This window comes from Balaenoptera borealis, assembly GCF_965194805.1.
Source record: "Balaenoptera borealis genome assembly, chromosome: 1".
In the NCBI taxonomy this organism is placed as follows: Eukaryota; Metazoa; Chordata; class Mammalia; order Artiodactyla; family Balaenopteridae; genus Balaenoptera; species Balaenoptera borealis.
In genome coordinates this window covers 172,255,202-172,269,975 of record NC_138860.1, presented here as the reverse complement: position 1 = coordinate 172,269,975, position 14,774 = coordinate 172,255,202, and the positions used below count along the sequence as shown (strand labels likewise).

General features: G+C 37.4%; 1 protein-coding gene across 7 annotated transcripts in view; it reads right to left on the bottom strand.

The window, feature by feature from the left end:
• EYA3 (EYA transcriptional coactivator and phosphatase 3) overlaps nt 1–14,774 on the bottom strand; it is a 127,130-nt gene that overhangs the window by 86,894 nt on the left and 25,462 nt on the right. For 3 of the 7 annotated variants that reach the window (XM_082347946.1, XM_082347947.1, XM_082347948.1), the window contains exon 1: nt 13,295–13,440. The exons of 1 other annotated variant lie outside the window; for it this stretch is intronic. The gene's annotated coding sequence lies outside the window, so the exon portion shown is untranslated. Of the gene's footprint in view, nt 1–3,780; nt 3,941–13,294; nt 13,441–14,774 lie in introns of those variants that run through there. 3 more of the 7 variants (XM_082347954.1, XM_082347955.1, XM_082347957.1) reach the window with 3 other exon arrangements.

Sequence of the window (14,774 nt, the reverse complement as noted above, 5' to 3'; positions counted from 1 at the left end):
TAATCTATGACAAAGGAGTCAAAGATATACAATGGAGAAAAGACAGTCTCTTCAGTAAGTGGTGCTGGGAATACTGGACAGCTACATGTAAAAGAATGAAATTAGAACACTCCCTAACACCATACACAAAAATAAACTCAAAATGGATTAAGACCTAAATGTAACACCGGACACTATAAAACTCTTAGAGGAAAACATAGGTAGAACACTATGACATAAATCACAGGAAGATCCTTCTGGACCCACCTCCTAGAGGAATGGAAATAAAAACAAAAATAAACAAATGGGACTTAATGAAACTTCAAAGCTTTTGCACAGCAAAGGAAACCATCAACAAGACGAAAAGACAGCCCTCAGAATGGGAGAAAATATTTGCAAGTTAAGGAACTGACAAAGGATTAATCTCCAAAATTTACAAGCAGCTCATGCAGCTCAGTATAAAAAAAAAAACCACCCAATCCAAAAATGGGCAGAAGACCTAAACAGACATTTCTCCAAAGAAGACATACAGATGGCCAAGAAGCACATGAAAAGCTGCTTAACATCACTAATTATTAGAGAAATGCAAATCAAAACTACAGTGAGGTATCACCTCACACCAGTTAGAATGGGCAAATCTACAAACAACAAATGCTGGAGAGGGTCTGGAGAAAAGGGAACCCTCTTGCACTCTTGGTGGGAATGTAAATTGATACAGCCACTATGGAGAACAGTATGGAGGTTCCTTCAAAAACTAAAAATAGAATTACCATATGACCCAGCAATCCTACTACTGGGCATATACCCAGAGAAAACCATAATTCAAAAAGACACATACACCCCAATGTTCACTGCAGCACTATTTACAAAAGCTCGGTCATGGAAGCAACCTAAATGCCCATCAACAGACAAATGGATAAAGAAGATGTGGTACATATATACAATGGAATATTACTCAACCATAAAAAGGAATGAAATTCGGTCATTTGTAGAGATGTGGATGGATCTACAGACTGTCATACAGAGTCAATTAGGTCAGAAAGAAAAAACAAATATCGTATATTAACGCATATATGTGGAACCTAGAAAAATGGTACAGATGAACCAGTTTGCAGGGCAGAAATAGAGACAGAGATGTAGAGAACAAACACATGGACACCAACGGGGGAAAGTGGTGGCGTGGTGGTGGTGGGATGAATTGGGAGATTGGGATTGACAAATATACACTAATATGTATAAAATAGATAACTAATAAGAACCTGCTGTATAAAAAAATAAAATAAAATTCAAAAAGTAAATAAAATTGGTTGTGGTGATGGTTTCACAACTCTGTGAATGTAGTCAAAACCAATGAATTATATACTTTAAATAGGTATGTGAATTATATCTCAATAAAGCTGCTACCAAAAATATAATAAATAAATAAATAAATAAAACGAAGGAGTAGAGCATGAGTACAGGGGAGCTATTTCAGATTTGGTGATAATTTCTCTGAGGTGGTAACAATATTTCAGCAAAGATGTGAATAATCAAAAGTAGAAAACTGTACAAAGATGTAAAAGAGGGCCTTCAGAAGGAAACAAGTGTAAAGAAACTAAAAGGAAAACATCCTGATATGTTTGAGAAATAGCAAAAAGGCTGATGTTAATAAGTGAATAAGTGGTAGGAAATGAGTCCTGAGAAGCAGGCAAGTGCCAGATCACACACAGCCTTGTAACACGTGATAAGCAGTTTGGGGAGGTAATGGGTGCTTCAAGCAAGAGAATGACATGATTTGATTTATATATACTAAATGCCACGGGGAGAAGAGACTATAAGGAAAGCCCTCCCCAGGCAGATTGTTCCATATGTTCGGAAAGCATTTTTCTGAGCTTTATCCAGGGGACAAACACCAGAAGCTCAAAATAGAGCAAGGGGCAGGAAACTGATGAATGCTCCAGGCACTCTTCCATTCTCCATATTCATTTACTTGCAGTCTGGTATATTTCTGAAACTTCTACATATACTTTCCGATGTGATTTCTTCTCCTAGTTTCTCTATCAATCCAATCTCACTGTTTCCTATCTTTCAGAAATTCACTGAAGTCTATCAGCTGATGGCAATCTTTCTCAAGTACTACCTTTAAAAAAACTTACCTAACTTATCTACTAACACATTCACTCAGAGTCCTCTGTACTCAAGAGTCCTGCTAAGTAGACACAAATATCCAGCAGACCTGCACGCAACTGACCTCTTTTAAGGCTCCCTTTAAAGTAACCCTAAGAGAGCCTTTTAGCTCTCGCAATTCAGGCATCAGCACAAATCACATTTCTGTGGCCAAAAAAACAGCAAACAACCACACCTTCTCTGCTGAACTTCCTGTGGACCGGCAAAAGCCATCACCATGTTGGTTAACTCCCTCCATAAATAAACAGCCCAGCCAACTGACTGTGGTAAAGTTGGTGAATTCTTCTGGCTACTTTATTTGGGAGGCATGACTAACACATCATGGTACTGTCAGCTGTAGGAATATTTATAGTAACTTTACACTAAACAGAATACTATCAGAACTTACTGGGAAAGAATTTTTTAAAAAATACATTTAGGCTGTACCAAATTCTTAACAGGAAAAAAAATTTTATCAGGAATAGATTCTCCGAAAAGAACTGTTTTTACAATTTCTAACCTTACTTCTTGGAAAATCATCCTTTGAAGTTGTCTGTAAAATTATCCTTAATAAAAATTAACACAGGGCTTCCCTGGTGGCGCAGTGGTTAAGAATCTGCCTGCCAATGCAGGGGACATGGGTTCGAGCCCTGGTCCGGGAAGATCCCACATGCCGTGGAGCAACTAAGCCTGTGTGCCACAACTACTGAGCCTGCGCTCTAGAGCCCGCAAGCCACAACTACTGAGCTCACGTGCCACAACTACTGAAGCCCGCGTGCCTAGAGCCCGTGGTCCACAACAAGAGAAGCCACCGCAATGAGAAGCCCGCGCGCCGCAACGAAGAGTAGCCCCCACTCGCTGCAACTAGAGAAAGCCCACGCACAGCAACGAAGACCCAACGCAGCCAAAAATAAATAATAAAATAAATTTTAAAAAAAATTTAACACAAACTTTTCCCCACAAGCTTCCAATAAAATTGGGAGATAGCGTTCCACAGGAAAAATTCCAAAACCACAGTATAAAGTATTGAGAAGGAATGAGTTCATCTGAATTAGAGTGTCAAAATGACCTTAATAATAATCCAACAGTTCTACTACATTCCTTCCAACCCTCTTTGGACCTCTCTTCAGTTTTTAGTAACGTGTCAGTCACAAAGCATAAGAGTTTCTCTAATGCATGGAGATCCAGACTCCACAGAACTGTCAGCCTCCAAAACTTTATCTCCACCCTCCTTTAATCTAAAGTTAACATTTCTAAGAGAATCACATTTTTTTCTATAGGCGCTGTGGCCTGACACATGGTATACTCCAACATGAATGTTCTATAAATGTGTCTATACTACCCATTTTCTAAAGTCAAAATTCTATATAGCATTCTATATATCTATCCATCACATGTATCTATCAATCCACTCTCCAGTATTTGAACAAAACTTACTACACGCTATATTACCAGAACTGAGTCTTTTGAAATGCATGTCTTTAGCTGTCAGAACTATAAAATCTAGGTACAGATCTTTTATTAATATTTTACTTCGAATTTATTTATTCCTTCAAAAATCCATCAGCCAAAACACCATCACACATAATTTCAGTGTTGTCATTCAGTACACAGAGTAAAGAACAGTGAAGTAAGTTTTAACACTTGCTATTTTACCCTTTTCAACATAATTCATCTCTGTAAGAGGCAGGCTTGGCAAGCTTGAAGCATGAACTCTGGAGTCTGACTCTTAGGTTCAAATCCCAGTTCTGGCACTGATGAGTGGTGTGGGAGCTTAGACAAGTTATTTAACTTTTCTGAGCCTCATTTACTTCATCTGTAAAATGGGAAAAATAATAATTAGTGTTTTTCTCATAAGCTTGTCATAGGTTTAAATGAGTTAATATCTATAAAGCTCTTAGAATAGTGTCTGGCACATAGTTAGGATGATATAACTGTTAAAGAAAAATAAAATAAAGAAATATCTTAGACATAAGCTAAACAGACTCAGGACAGAAATGTGGTCTTGAGTGAAAGTCAATTCATTAACTAGTTCCTCTTAGTTTTTCAAAGGGCAAAATATTAAAATTATTAAAGGTAAGGTCCAGGGACTTCCTTGGAGGTCCAGTGGTTAAGACTTCACCTTCCAATGCAGGGGGTGCAGGTTCAATCCCTGGTGGGGGAGCTAAGATCCCACATGCCTCACGGCCAAAGGCCAAAAAAACAAAACAGATGCAATACTGTAACAAATTCAGTAAAGCCTTTAAAAATGATCCACATCAAAAAAAAAAATCTTTAAAAAAAAGCAAAACAAAACCCAACAACAACAAAAAAGGTAAGGTCCAAATAACAAGAGATTCCTGTGAGAGATTAAACAAGTTGGGCCTGTAGCTGATACTCTTTGTCCCTGGCTTTGATTCCAACACTCTGCACAAGAACTTCCTTCCAAGTCCTCAAGGAAAGCTGTTTTCAAGCTCCTGGGCAATAAAACATTGAATATCAATCATGTCCTGTTACTTAGCAAATATGAACTCATCATGGTCACAAATACTTTCAGGAGATCCAACTGTGAGTTGTGAGTTATTAATAGCTAACATTTATGTAATGTTTTTTATGGGTCAGGCACTGTTCTAAGTACTTTACGTATATTAACTCTTTTAATCCTCTCAATAAGTCTATAATATATGTACTATTTACTATTATCACCATTTTACAGATGAGAAAACTGAAGCGTAGAGAGTAACTCAACCAAGGTCATATACCTAATAACTCACCAACCTGGAATTCAAGCCCAGGCAGCCTAACTTCAAAGCCTGAGGTTTTAAACCATAGCTTCGTGCCTCAGTACAGAACATCACAGACAGGACTAATGATTTTAAAAAGCTGACCAAGTTAAAAATGTATGCTGGGACTTCCCTGGTGACACAGTAGTTAAGAATCCGCCTGCCAATGCAGGGGACACCGGTTCGAGCCCTGGTCTGGGAAGATCCCACATGCTGTGGAGCAACTAAGCCCGTGCGCCACAACTACTGAGCCTGTGCTCTAGAGCCTGCGAGCCACAACTACTGAGCCTGCGTGCCTAGAGCCCATGCTCCGCAACAAGAGAAGCCACCGCAACAAGAAGCCCACGCACCGCGACGAAGAGTAGCCCCCGCGCACCACAACTAGAGAAAGCCTGTGCACAGCAACGAGGACCCAATGCAGCCAAAAATAAATAAATTTATTTATTTATTTATTTTTAAAAAATGTATGCTATGTCATGCTACAGTCACCAATAGCCAGAACTCACAAGCCAGGTAATGAGAAGATACTAAGAAAGCCAGTTTTCTTCTTTATTCTTCCTCATTCTCGTTCTTCTCCCAGGCCTCCCAAATAAATATGAGTTAATACAAGAGAAATGCTTTAAATAGTGCCTGGCACATAGTAAGTGCTCATTACGTGTTAAAAGGAGGTAGTGGTAAAAACAGTAGTGTATGCCTGCTGACCCTGCCTCACTCTAATAGCTGTGATATGCTAGGAACTGTTGATATCTCTACCATCTTTCCCCCTTTATGATTACAGGAAATGAATCAGGATAATAAATAAATACAGTCCACTGTAACAAATCCTAATGACTCTTCAACTGTGTTACTTTCACCTGACTATATATGCAGGAGCAAACTGCTTCACTCCTTGGCTCTCTTTTCTTGGTTTACAAAGACTGGAATGGGGCCAGAAAAAAGCAGAATAAAGCAGCTTTGTAACCTTTTGACTAGTTGCCAAGAGCAGAAGCAAGGTTTGTGAAAGGAACTTAATCAAACTAAACTTTGACTGTTAGATGGAAACTAGAAAAGGATTCTAATGATAAAAGCTCTACACATGACCAAGCGTTGTCAACCTCACGATTCTGTATCACTGCAGTTTTTTAAATGATGTGCCTAGACACAGAGTAAAGGACAGAGGTGACAGTAACAAGAATTGGGGCAACAGGGTCTCCCTCTCTCAACTGTTCTGCACAATTATTTAGGTTAAAAGATTAAGAAAATCAAGATACATTTCAGTGAAAAAAAAACTAACAAACCCACACATCTCCAATTCCCAAAAAACAATATTGGAAAAAATCTAGCAGTCACTAGAATTTTTCAGACTGCAGGTTCAACACATTAGTGGGTTATCATATCCATTTAGTGGATACCAACAGTTTGTTCTGAATGAAATGCAATTAAACAAAATAGAACAGAAAACATTACAATGCATCACCAATAGTAAAAATAAATATTGTTTCATGAAACATCTGTTTCAATTTTAAATATTAATATGTACATATATGTGTATAAGTACTGGATAACAATGAAAAATGCATCTTATAGTGGGTTGTGATCAAAAAAGTTTGAATGCCATTTTACCCAAAGATTTTAAGAAACTGACCTGGGACTTCCCTGGTGGTCCAGTGGTTAAGACTCCGTGCTCCCAATGCAGGGGGGCCGGGTTTGACCCCTGGTCAGGGAGCTAGATTCCGCATGCCACAACTAAAGATCCCGCACACTGCAACTAAGACCCCGTGCAGCCAAAATAAATAATTTAAAAAAATAAAAAATAAAAAAACTGACCAGTCAAAAAGGAGGAAAATATCCACTTCAAGCTACGTATGAAAGAACACTCAAAGTTTTAATGATTCTCTAAATTACAGTTTTTTAAAGGCAAGCCTCTGAAAATGAACAAAAAAGGAAAAAGGAACCATCTGGGTAAGAATCAATAGTTTACCATAGTTATTCCAAATAAACAACAATTTCACCAAATGAGAGGTACCAACACTAAATAAATATTACTAACAGGAGATAAACAGAAATGAGATAAAGCAAAGATTTTCAGTTCATCTAGCTATTAAATACCACACCAATATGACAGATGGTGCATAAGCAAAAGCTCTAGTACTCACTCTCAAGAACACTTATTTTTTAATGTTATCTAATCACTGCTTCCTAACCTATAGCAAAGTTAAGAATTGATGAAAAGGAAAAACAGATTTGAAAAACTCAGTGAAGTAATAACACACTGATTACTAGGGTATGTTTTTTAATAAGATATGTATGTACTATTTTGTATCCTAAAATGTTCTCTAAATTCTGAAATATTTCAAGAAAAAATCATACACACGTACTTTGGATTATGCTGTCAGTAAAGAGAGTGAGATTATCATGTTAATATAATCAATCTAGTAGGAAAAAATTAACATCGTTGTGCTAAATTAAAATGCCCTCTTATTTTGAAAAAAGGAGGAACAACAGGTGAATCTGACCTAAATCTTTTTCAACTACTATGGAAACTAAGGAATAAGTTCAATTCCACCTAAGAGCTAATCATTCTAATTTATTCCCATAGTAACAGTGCTGATAGCAACAAACTACCAATTTTCCTAAATTCAGTAATTGCTACATTATTAAATTTCAGGTGAAAGGAAACTATTGAAATTTTAGAAAATAAACTGATTATCAAACCCACATATAAAAGAGAGTTGCTTTTGAAATAAAAATCAAGTTTAAATAAAAGTAAAGAACATTCTAAATACCAGTAAGTAAATCATCATAGCAAAGCTTACACTTTTCACCTCAATAACAATACTTTTCTGACAAAGAGAAAAAAAAAAATCAAGACAAAAGCTACTATTAAAAATCAGTGCACTTAATTAACATGTCTGAATTAATAAAGGGAGGTTAATAGCATATACGAATGAAAATAAGTAGTATCCCTAACCAAGTGTCACTTCTGACCAGAAACAACGGTAGTTTTTTTGTTAACCAGATTCCATGATTCTCAATTGTATTCAAAAATACTCAGAAAAATAACTTCTCATCACATGTAAGTCCCAGGCTCTTCCATTAAGCTGCACCTCAACTGATATAAAATCATCTCCTTCCCTTAGAGATGCAACAAAATTTTTAAATCTGGAAATAATAAAAGCACAAAAGAGTAATAGTAATATGACTAACAATATTCTAAATGATTATTTGCATTTTTATTTTAAAAGGAATTGTTTTATGAAAGCACACCTCCTCTTTTCTAAAGTAAAAATAAAAAGACTAATTTAAATATATTACTCTAAACATGGTAGTCCTAAAGAAATGGATGCACTTAATTTTGTACAAATTTCCAAATCTCGAAATGAGACTAGAGGTAAGTCAGAAATTTCAGCTTTAGTCTTCTGTTTTATATTTCAAAGTTGTTAAATTCATATTGGGGACAGTAAGATTTCAGAGTTCAAGACTATTTACATAAATTTATTTAATATTCTGCAAATCAGAGAAAGGGAAAAAATTAATGTCAAGGGGTAAACATTTTAGTAACATAGAATGCATTTTATTAAACAAACTGCCTTTTCTCCAAATAACTCAAAAGTAATTAACTTCCATATGATACTTTTTTTAAGAGGGAAGGATATGGATATTACTTGCTTCCTTAATATGTGGTTTTTGCCATCTAAGAAACCTAGCTAGTAAAGGGTTCGCAATTTGCCTTAAGCCAGCATTTACAAAAGGACCAGGTAAAACCCCTCTCTAAAGTTCCCAACCAAATGCAGCATTCTTCTGTGTTTCAGAGAAATTGGATTTTTTAACTGTTTTAACCTATGAAGGAAGAAATCATTAAACTAGTAGAACTTTGTACAAAAAGGTCACGAACTCTGGAGCTAGAAAAACTAAGTTCAAATCCACCTCTCCTGCCAACTAGCTGTGTTACTTTGGGCAAATTGTGTAACTTCTGTGCCTTGGTTTTCTTATTTGTAAATGGAGATAAATATAGTACTTACTTCATAGTGTTTTAAGGATTAAAGCGTTAATACTATATGTAAGCCACTTGGTAATTCCTGGCACAGAGTAAGTGCTACACAAAATGTGCTTTTTAAAAAAAATTACTGCTTTACCACTACAGATTTTTACAGTTCAGTTGTGAAAAAGTTTCCCAAATGAAAATTACTTAATTTTATGTATAAAGAACATGACTTTACTTATATTAATTAAGCTGTGATACAGATTAATGCAAGAACCTTAAATTCAAATAATGAAAAGAAATCACTGAGTGTTTTGAAAATAGAAAATCATAAAATCTAGTTAAAAAAATCATATGCCGTTGTACTGATAAGAATTGACACCTTCTTAGGATTAAAGCTTATTTTCATTCTAATATGTTAAGTCTTCTTTTTCCCTACACCCTGGTGATGCAGGTTATGTTTAGTCTTACAGTTTAATTCAGATATATACAAATAAAGTCAAATTCAGAATCTAAGTGTAAATGTCAGCCTTGTATAATGTCACCTAGTTCATATGAACTGTCTATATATGTAATATAACTGTACGTAGTAGGTATCCATAAAAAATTTGCTGAAAGGAATGTTATTACAAAGATTATTACTATCTCCTAACTACTATAAAACTATTTGTTTTTATTTCCTAGGGAATAAAAACAAATCTAACTAGTACAAATATTAACCAAGCTAATAAGTTAAAGTGCATCCAACACAATCTGTAGCAAGATCTTTAAGATATTAAGCACTGACCGCCTTGGGCTAATCTGTTAATTAACTTACAATAAGTCAGCACTATCTACAGTTCCTCTTCTGGTTTAAAATACTACTACATATTTAAAAGGGGAAAACAGCAAAGATAAATTTTATGAAGCCCATATTTCAAATATCCTTTTTAATATACTACAAATAAGAGAAAATACCCTAATTATTTCTACATTTAATAATTAGATACCCTAGGACTTAGGTTAATGGGATCAAATAAAAATATCAAGATGATCATGTTGCTGCTGTTTGCTGTGTTCTCTGCCAATAAAACATATCAATAAGGCAGTTTTTGCTTAAGCCATATATTCTGTACAAGAACATGCACCAGTATTTTTAAGTTAATCCGCAGATAGAAAGTCCACATATTTTTCCACTTTACTATAAATATTACAATTCGGCCCCTTGGTATAAACCAATTAAATAATGTATGGGGAAAAAAAAAAACCTATTCTTAATATCCTTAAATACATTTGGAACTATTTCTGTGTTGAACTATATTCTATGTTGAACAATTCTGAACTATTCTTCCTCCATTTAAATCACATAGAAGTTAAAATATCCTGCTATTATATGCAGAACACAAAAATCTTTTAGACAACTACCAAAAAAGAAGTTCTATGAGCCTTTTGTCTGTAAACAAAACAAAGAGAATGAAGTCATGGAGTGGCTTAGGCAGATCACAGAAACCATCATACCGCAAGGTACAAATGACCAGGACACTGTAAAAATTTTAAATTTTTAAAACTCCATTTTCCTTAAAACATATCCTAGGGTTCAAGGATAAAAATTAAAACATGTAAAACAAAGTACAGTACCAAGTAAAATGACAAAAAATAACAATCAAAAATAATCAAACAAAATCAAACAAAAAACCCTGCAGGCATAAAACTAATATGCATAAATGTATTTTAAATTGAGCCATCAAGGTTACAAACTAAGACTTTGCCAAACTAAAGCAGAAATTTTTATAGAAAACCGACAGTCATTCCTCTCCTGAGCTTTAAAAACACATACATTATGTTGTCTCTAGTGATATTTTTTTCCTTTGGCAGCTAAGCGAGAGGTGTAGGCTTTTCAGTAATTAGAAAGTCTATCACTGTTCTGTACAAAGAACAGGACCATGAATACAACTGCTCCAATGAGACCACAGGATGTTCGTTTCATGTAAGAGCTTTTATGCAGAATTTGTATCATAATAGGCCAAAGAGATTTTAGAAGAAAAGAGAGAGAGAAAGAGACTCCTTAAGACTTTTCAACTTCTACTTCTGTACAACAGTTCCTTTCTGGAGTCCCTCTTTGAAGGCAAAATGACTTCAGCCTTGAATTTTAAATTCTGCATCATAGATTTCTTAACCTAAAACGTTCATTCCTATGACATAAATTTATTGACATGCACCACTAAATACATTGTGCTCTCCAGCCTACAGCTTTGAAAGAACTAAAACCCATTTCTCTAAACACATGAACAGGACTTATTTGCGAAAAATGACCTTGGGGAAAACACCACCAATTTAAACCCTGATTTCCGTATTTTGTAAAATAAAGGGATAAGTTTGAATTCTTATGGTTCCCTCCAGCTGTGAACTATAGAAATCAATCTAGATTTAAACAGACATGCTGAAGAAGTAAGAAGTTCAGAAATGAAAAAGGTTGAAAGAGGGCCTTGCATCAATCCAAATATAGGTATATGTATGTACAAAAAAAAAAAGAGTCCACCAGCCTGGAGGTAAGAAAACATAGAGTGTCAGCCCATATTCATTGGGGTTAGTTTTTAAAGATTGGGAAATGACGAGGCCAGGATGAACAGAAGCTAGAGTTTCCAAGGTAGGTGCTGGAGAGGAAGTACTAGTAAGGAGCTTTCAAAAGGGCTTCCTCAGCAGTGAAATAAGTCCTGAAAGCCAACCAGAAGGGTCCTTCTCTGTGGCTTCTAGGACTAATACGGTCAAGCTCCAAAGTCCTTTGCTAAAAATAGCTGAAGGGATCAGCCCAATTTTGGAATACGCCAAGGTCTATGCTATGCTTGCATATGTATATGTCTCATATAATGAGGGAGACTTTTCTATAACTTATTAGTCAAAAGAAAAGCAGATGCTAAAAGCTGTATTTATTCTGTTCACTGAAGTACTAAATTTTAGAGCACAATTTACATGAGAACAGAAACTGATCACACACAAACATTTGTAATCAAATGCTAGACATACACCATAAATATTGGAAAGACAAAAATAAAAATTATCCAACTCTGTGTCTCAAAATATACCTCAGATAACAAATTTTGGAAAACAGGACACTAACCGTTATTAAAACTAATCCCTTCATTTTAGAGATGACTAAAAGCCTACAGAGACATTTAAGAAGTTTATGAGAAACTGAAGTCTCAAAATGAGAAAAAGATGGTTTTAAGACGGTGAAAACAGTAAAGAAAAAAAGAGAAGAATATGCTAAGTAATAAAGTAATGTAATGTCTGGTCTATGAAGAAACAAGAAGAAAAACAGAAAACTTGTCAATACAGTAACAATGAAGAAACAATGTATAAGAAGCAAAGATAAAGATACACATGCACACTGAGTTCAACTAAAGAAAATGTACTTCGAAATTACTATAATGAACTCTTTAGCAGAAATTTTTTCAGTAACAGTACACTAAAATTTTTGGCAATAAGCTTAAAAATCTGGGGCTAATAATCTCCCAAGAAACTCTGTCCTCCGTCATAGCAACTGTCCTATAAAGTAAAGCCCGTGCAGAAAACAGAGCTGATCATCCCAGAACATCCTCATGTTTGCCTCAGCTGTGCATATCCATTCTCACGGGATAGAGAACAAGGAAATGACAGAACGTCCTCATGACCTGTCGATTAACAAGATGACACAAGCCCAATCTGCCAGCAATTCCGAGTGCCTGCCACCTGTTAGCCTGCTCTAGCGAAAGCCCCCCAAACTGTGCACCAGCGAAGAACTGGGAACGCCTTTGTTCTTCCCTAACCATGGAAGCTACCAGAGTTCAGTCTAACCCAGCGCCTTAAGGAAAACTTCCCCCAGGCCGGGTAAATCTGCCCAGATCCGGGCTTGGGCAAAGGCCTCCTCTAGCAAAGAAAAGGAGGGAGAACCCAGGCGAAGCACAAATGTCACCTACTCGTCCCGGGAGGGGTAGGGGTCAAGGATGAAGAAAGTTGGAGAACCAGGACCTAGGACCCCAGAGAGAGACAGGCTCAGTTTCGCAGTGGAGCAGGGTGAGCACAACGAGGAGGTGGGCCGTCCTGCTGGGTGAAAACACAGCAAGATTCCAGGATCAACGGTCGGGGAAGAGAGGTGCTAAAGTGAGAGTAGGGGCAAAACCGAGGGGCAGTGGCTTAGGGAAGCGCTGAGGCGAAAAGGCAAGAAACCAGGGCTTTTAAAAGGCGGATGAGGCGGAGGAAAAATAGCAAGGCGAGATGTGAGCGGCGACAAAACAGGCTCAGCTGAGGAGAAAGAGGCGAGGCCGGCGTTGGGGGAAAGGAATGAAATGAGCTCAGGAAGCATTGCAGGGACAAGGGACAGGCAAAGAGAACCCCCACCCACAGGGACCGGGACACAACTCTTGACCCGTCCCTCTACAGGCTGTACTCGACCGGCCGCACTCAGACCCTGTCGGCAGCGGAGACTCACCCAAAGGCTGCAGAGGCCCCACAGAAGGACATGGGGACCGATCCAAACACACAGGAGAACCAAGCGGCTGCAGGAAACGGCGGCGTTAGTGTGACCCGGATGCGCATCCCTAGAAACCGGAAGTTGGCGGCCAGGGTCATCACACAATCCACACCTCGTTCCAACAGAAGACTTTGGGCGCATGTGTCAGGCCTCACGGGGAGGGGCGGGGAAGCGCCTAGACCCCGCCCACTCGGCCGCCCCGGGAGCCCCGCCCCTGATTACGGCCCGCCCGGCCCCTCGGTGGTGCTTGGGCCGGGTAGGTTGGTTCATGCGGCGCCTAGGTACCACTGAGGCCCAAGCAGCCCCGGTAAAAAAAAAAATACTCAGCACTCATGTTTCAAGAAGGTGTTTTAAGTTGCGTGTAATTCCTTTATCTCTAAAGCGAAAGTGAAATGTTGGACGTATTTGTTAGATTTAGAAAAACTGTGGGAGGAAGAATCTCTAGGAAATTCTAGAAGGCACTTGGAGGGGAGGCTAGCCCAAGGTGATGGTTTTATTCCGGTATTAGTTTATTCCTAATATTGTACTGAGCTTCCAGTTAACTTCTATTTCGTGCACAATATTTTATGTAATAATTTTATCAGAAACAAGGGTTTTAAATGCTTCGTTAACGTTATATTACTACCCCAATATGGAAAAGGAGCAGGGTTGAATTAACAGGAGCAGGGCCTGAAGTTTGTTCAATTCGGGGGCTCTCTTTAAGGAAACCCACAATTACAAATACAATATTAGGTCTAAAAATGAATCTTCAATGTTAGCAAAGAAATCACAAATCACAAGTTTTTAAAATTTCATAAATAACACAAAATCCAGAAAAAATAAACACTATTAGTTGATACACCTCTAAAGTACGTTTTTTGCTACATTTTTTGGCTGTATCTTCTTTGATCACCTTTTCCTATGACAATTTACTAAGTAATATCATTTACCGGGATCCTTGACTCCTCTCTCTGACACCATACATCTAAATCATCAGTAAATTCTGCAGGATCTACCTTTAAAATCTGTCCAGATTACGACTATTTACTGCCTCTGTTGGTATAAGCCACAGTTAATGTGTGGCCGTTTGCTGTTTTTATACACTTGCCCTTCCAGGGTCTATTAACACAGCAGTGGGCTCCTGTTAAAACCTTAATCAGATCAGGTCCCTCCTCCAGTGGATTCCTATTTCAAAGTGAAAACCAGAATCCTGCATAAGCCTAGAGGACCCTCAAGACTTGACACCCCCCAGTACAAATAACCTCATCTCCTACTCTTTCCATTATCCCTCTTTTCAAGGCACATTGGCCTCTTTGCTATTCTTCTAACCTGCACATAGACTCAGGGTATTTGTACTTGCTGATCCCTCTGCCCAGAATGCTCTTCCTCCAGATAACTGCATCTTTCACCCTATCACTTCCTTTACATCCTGGTTCAAATGTCACCCTTTCAATGAGAA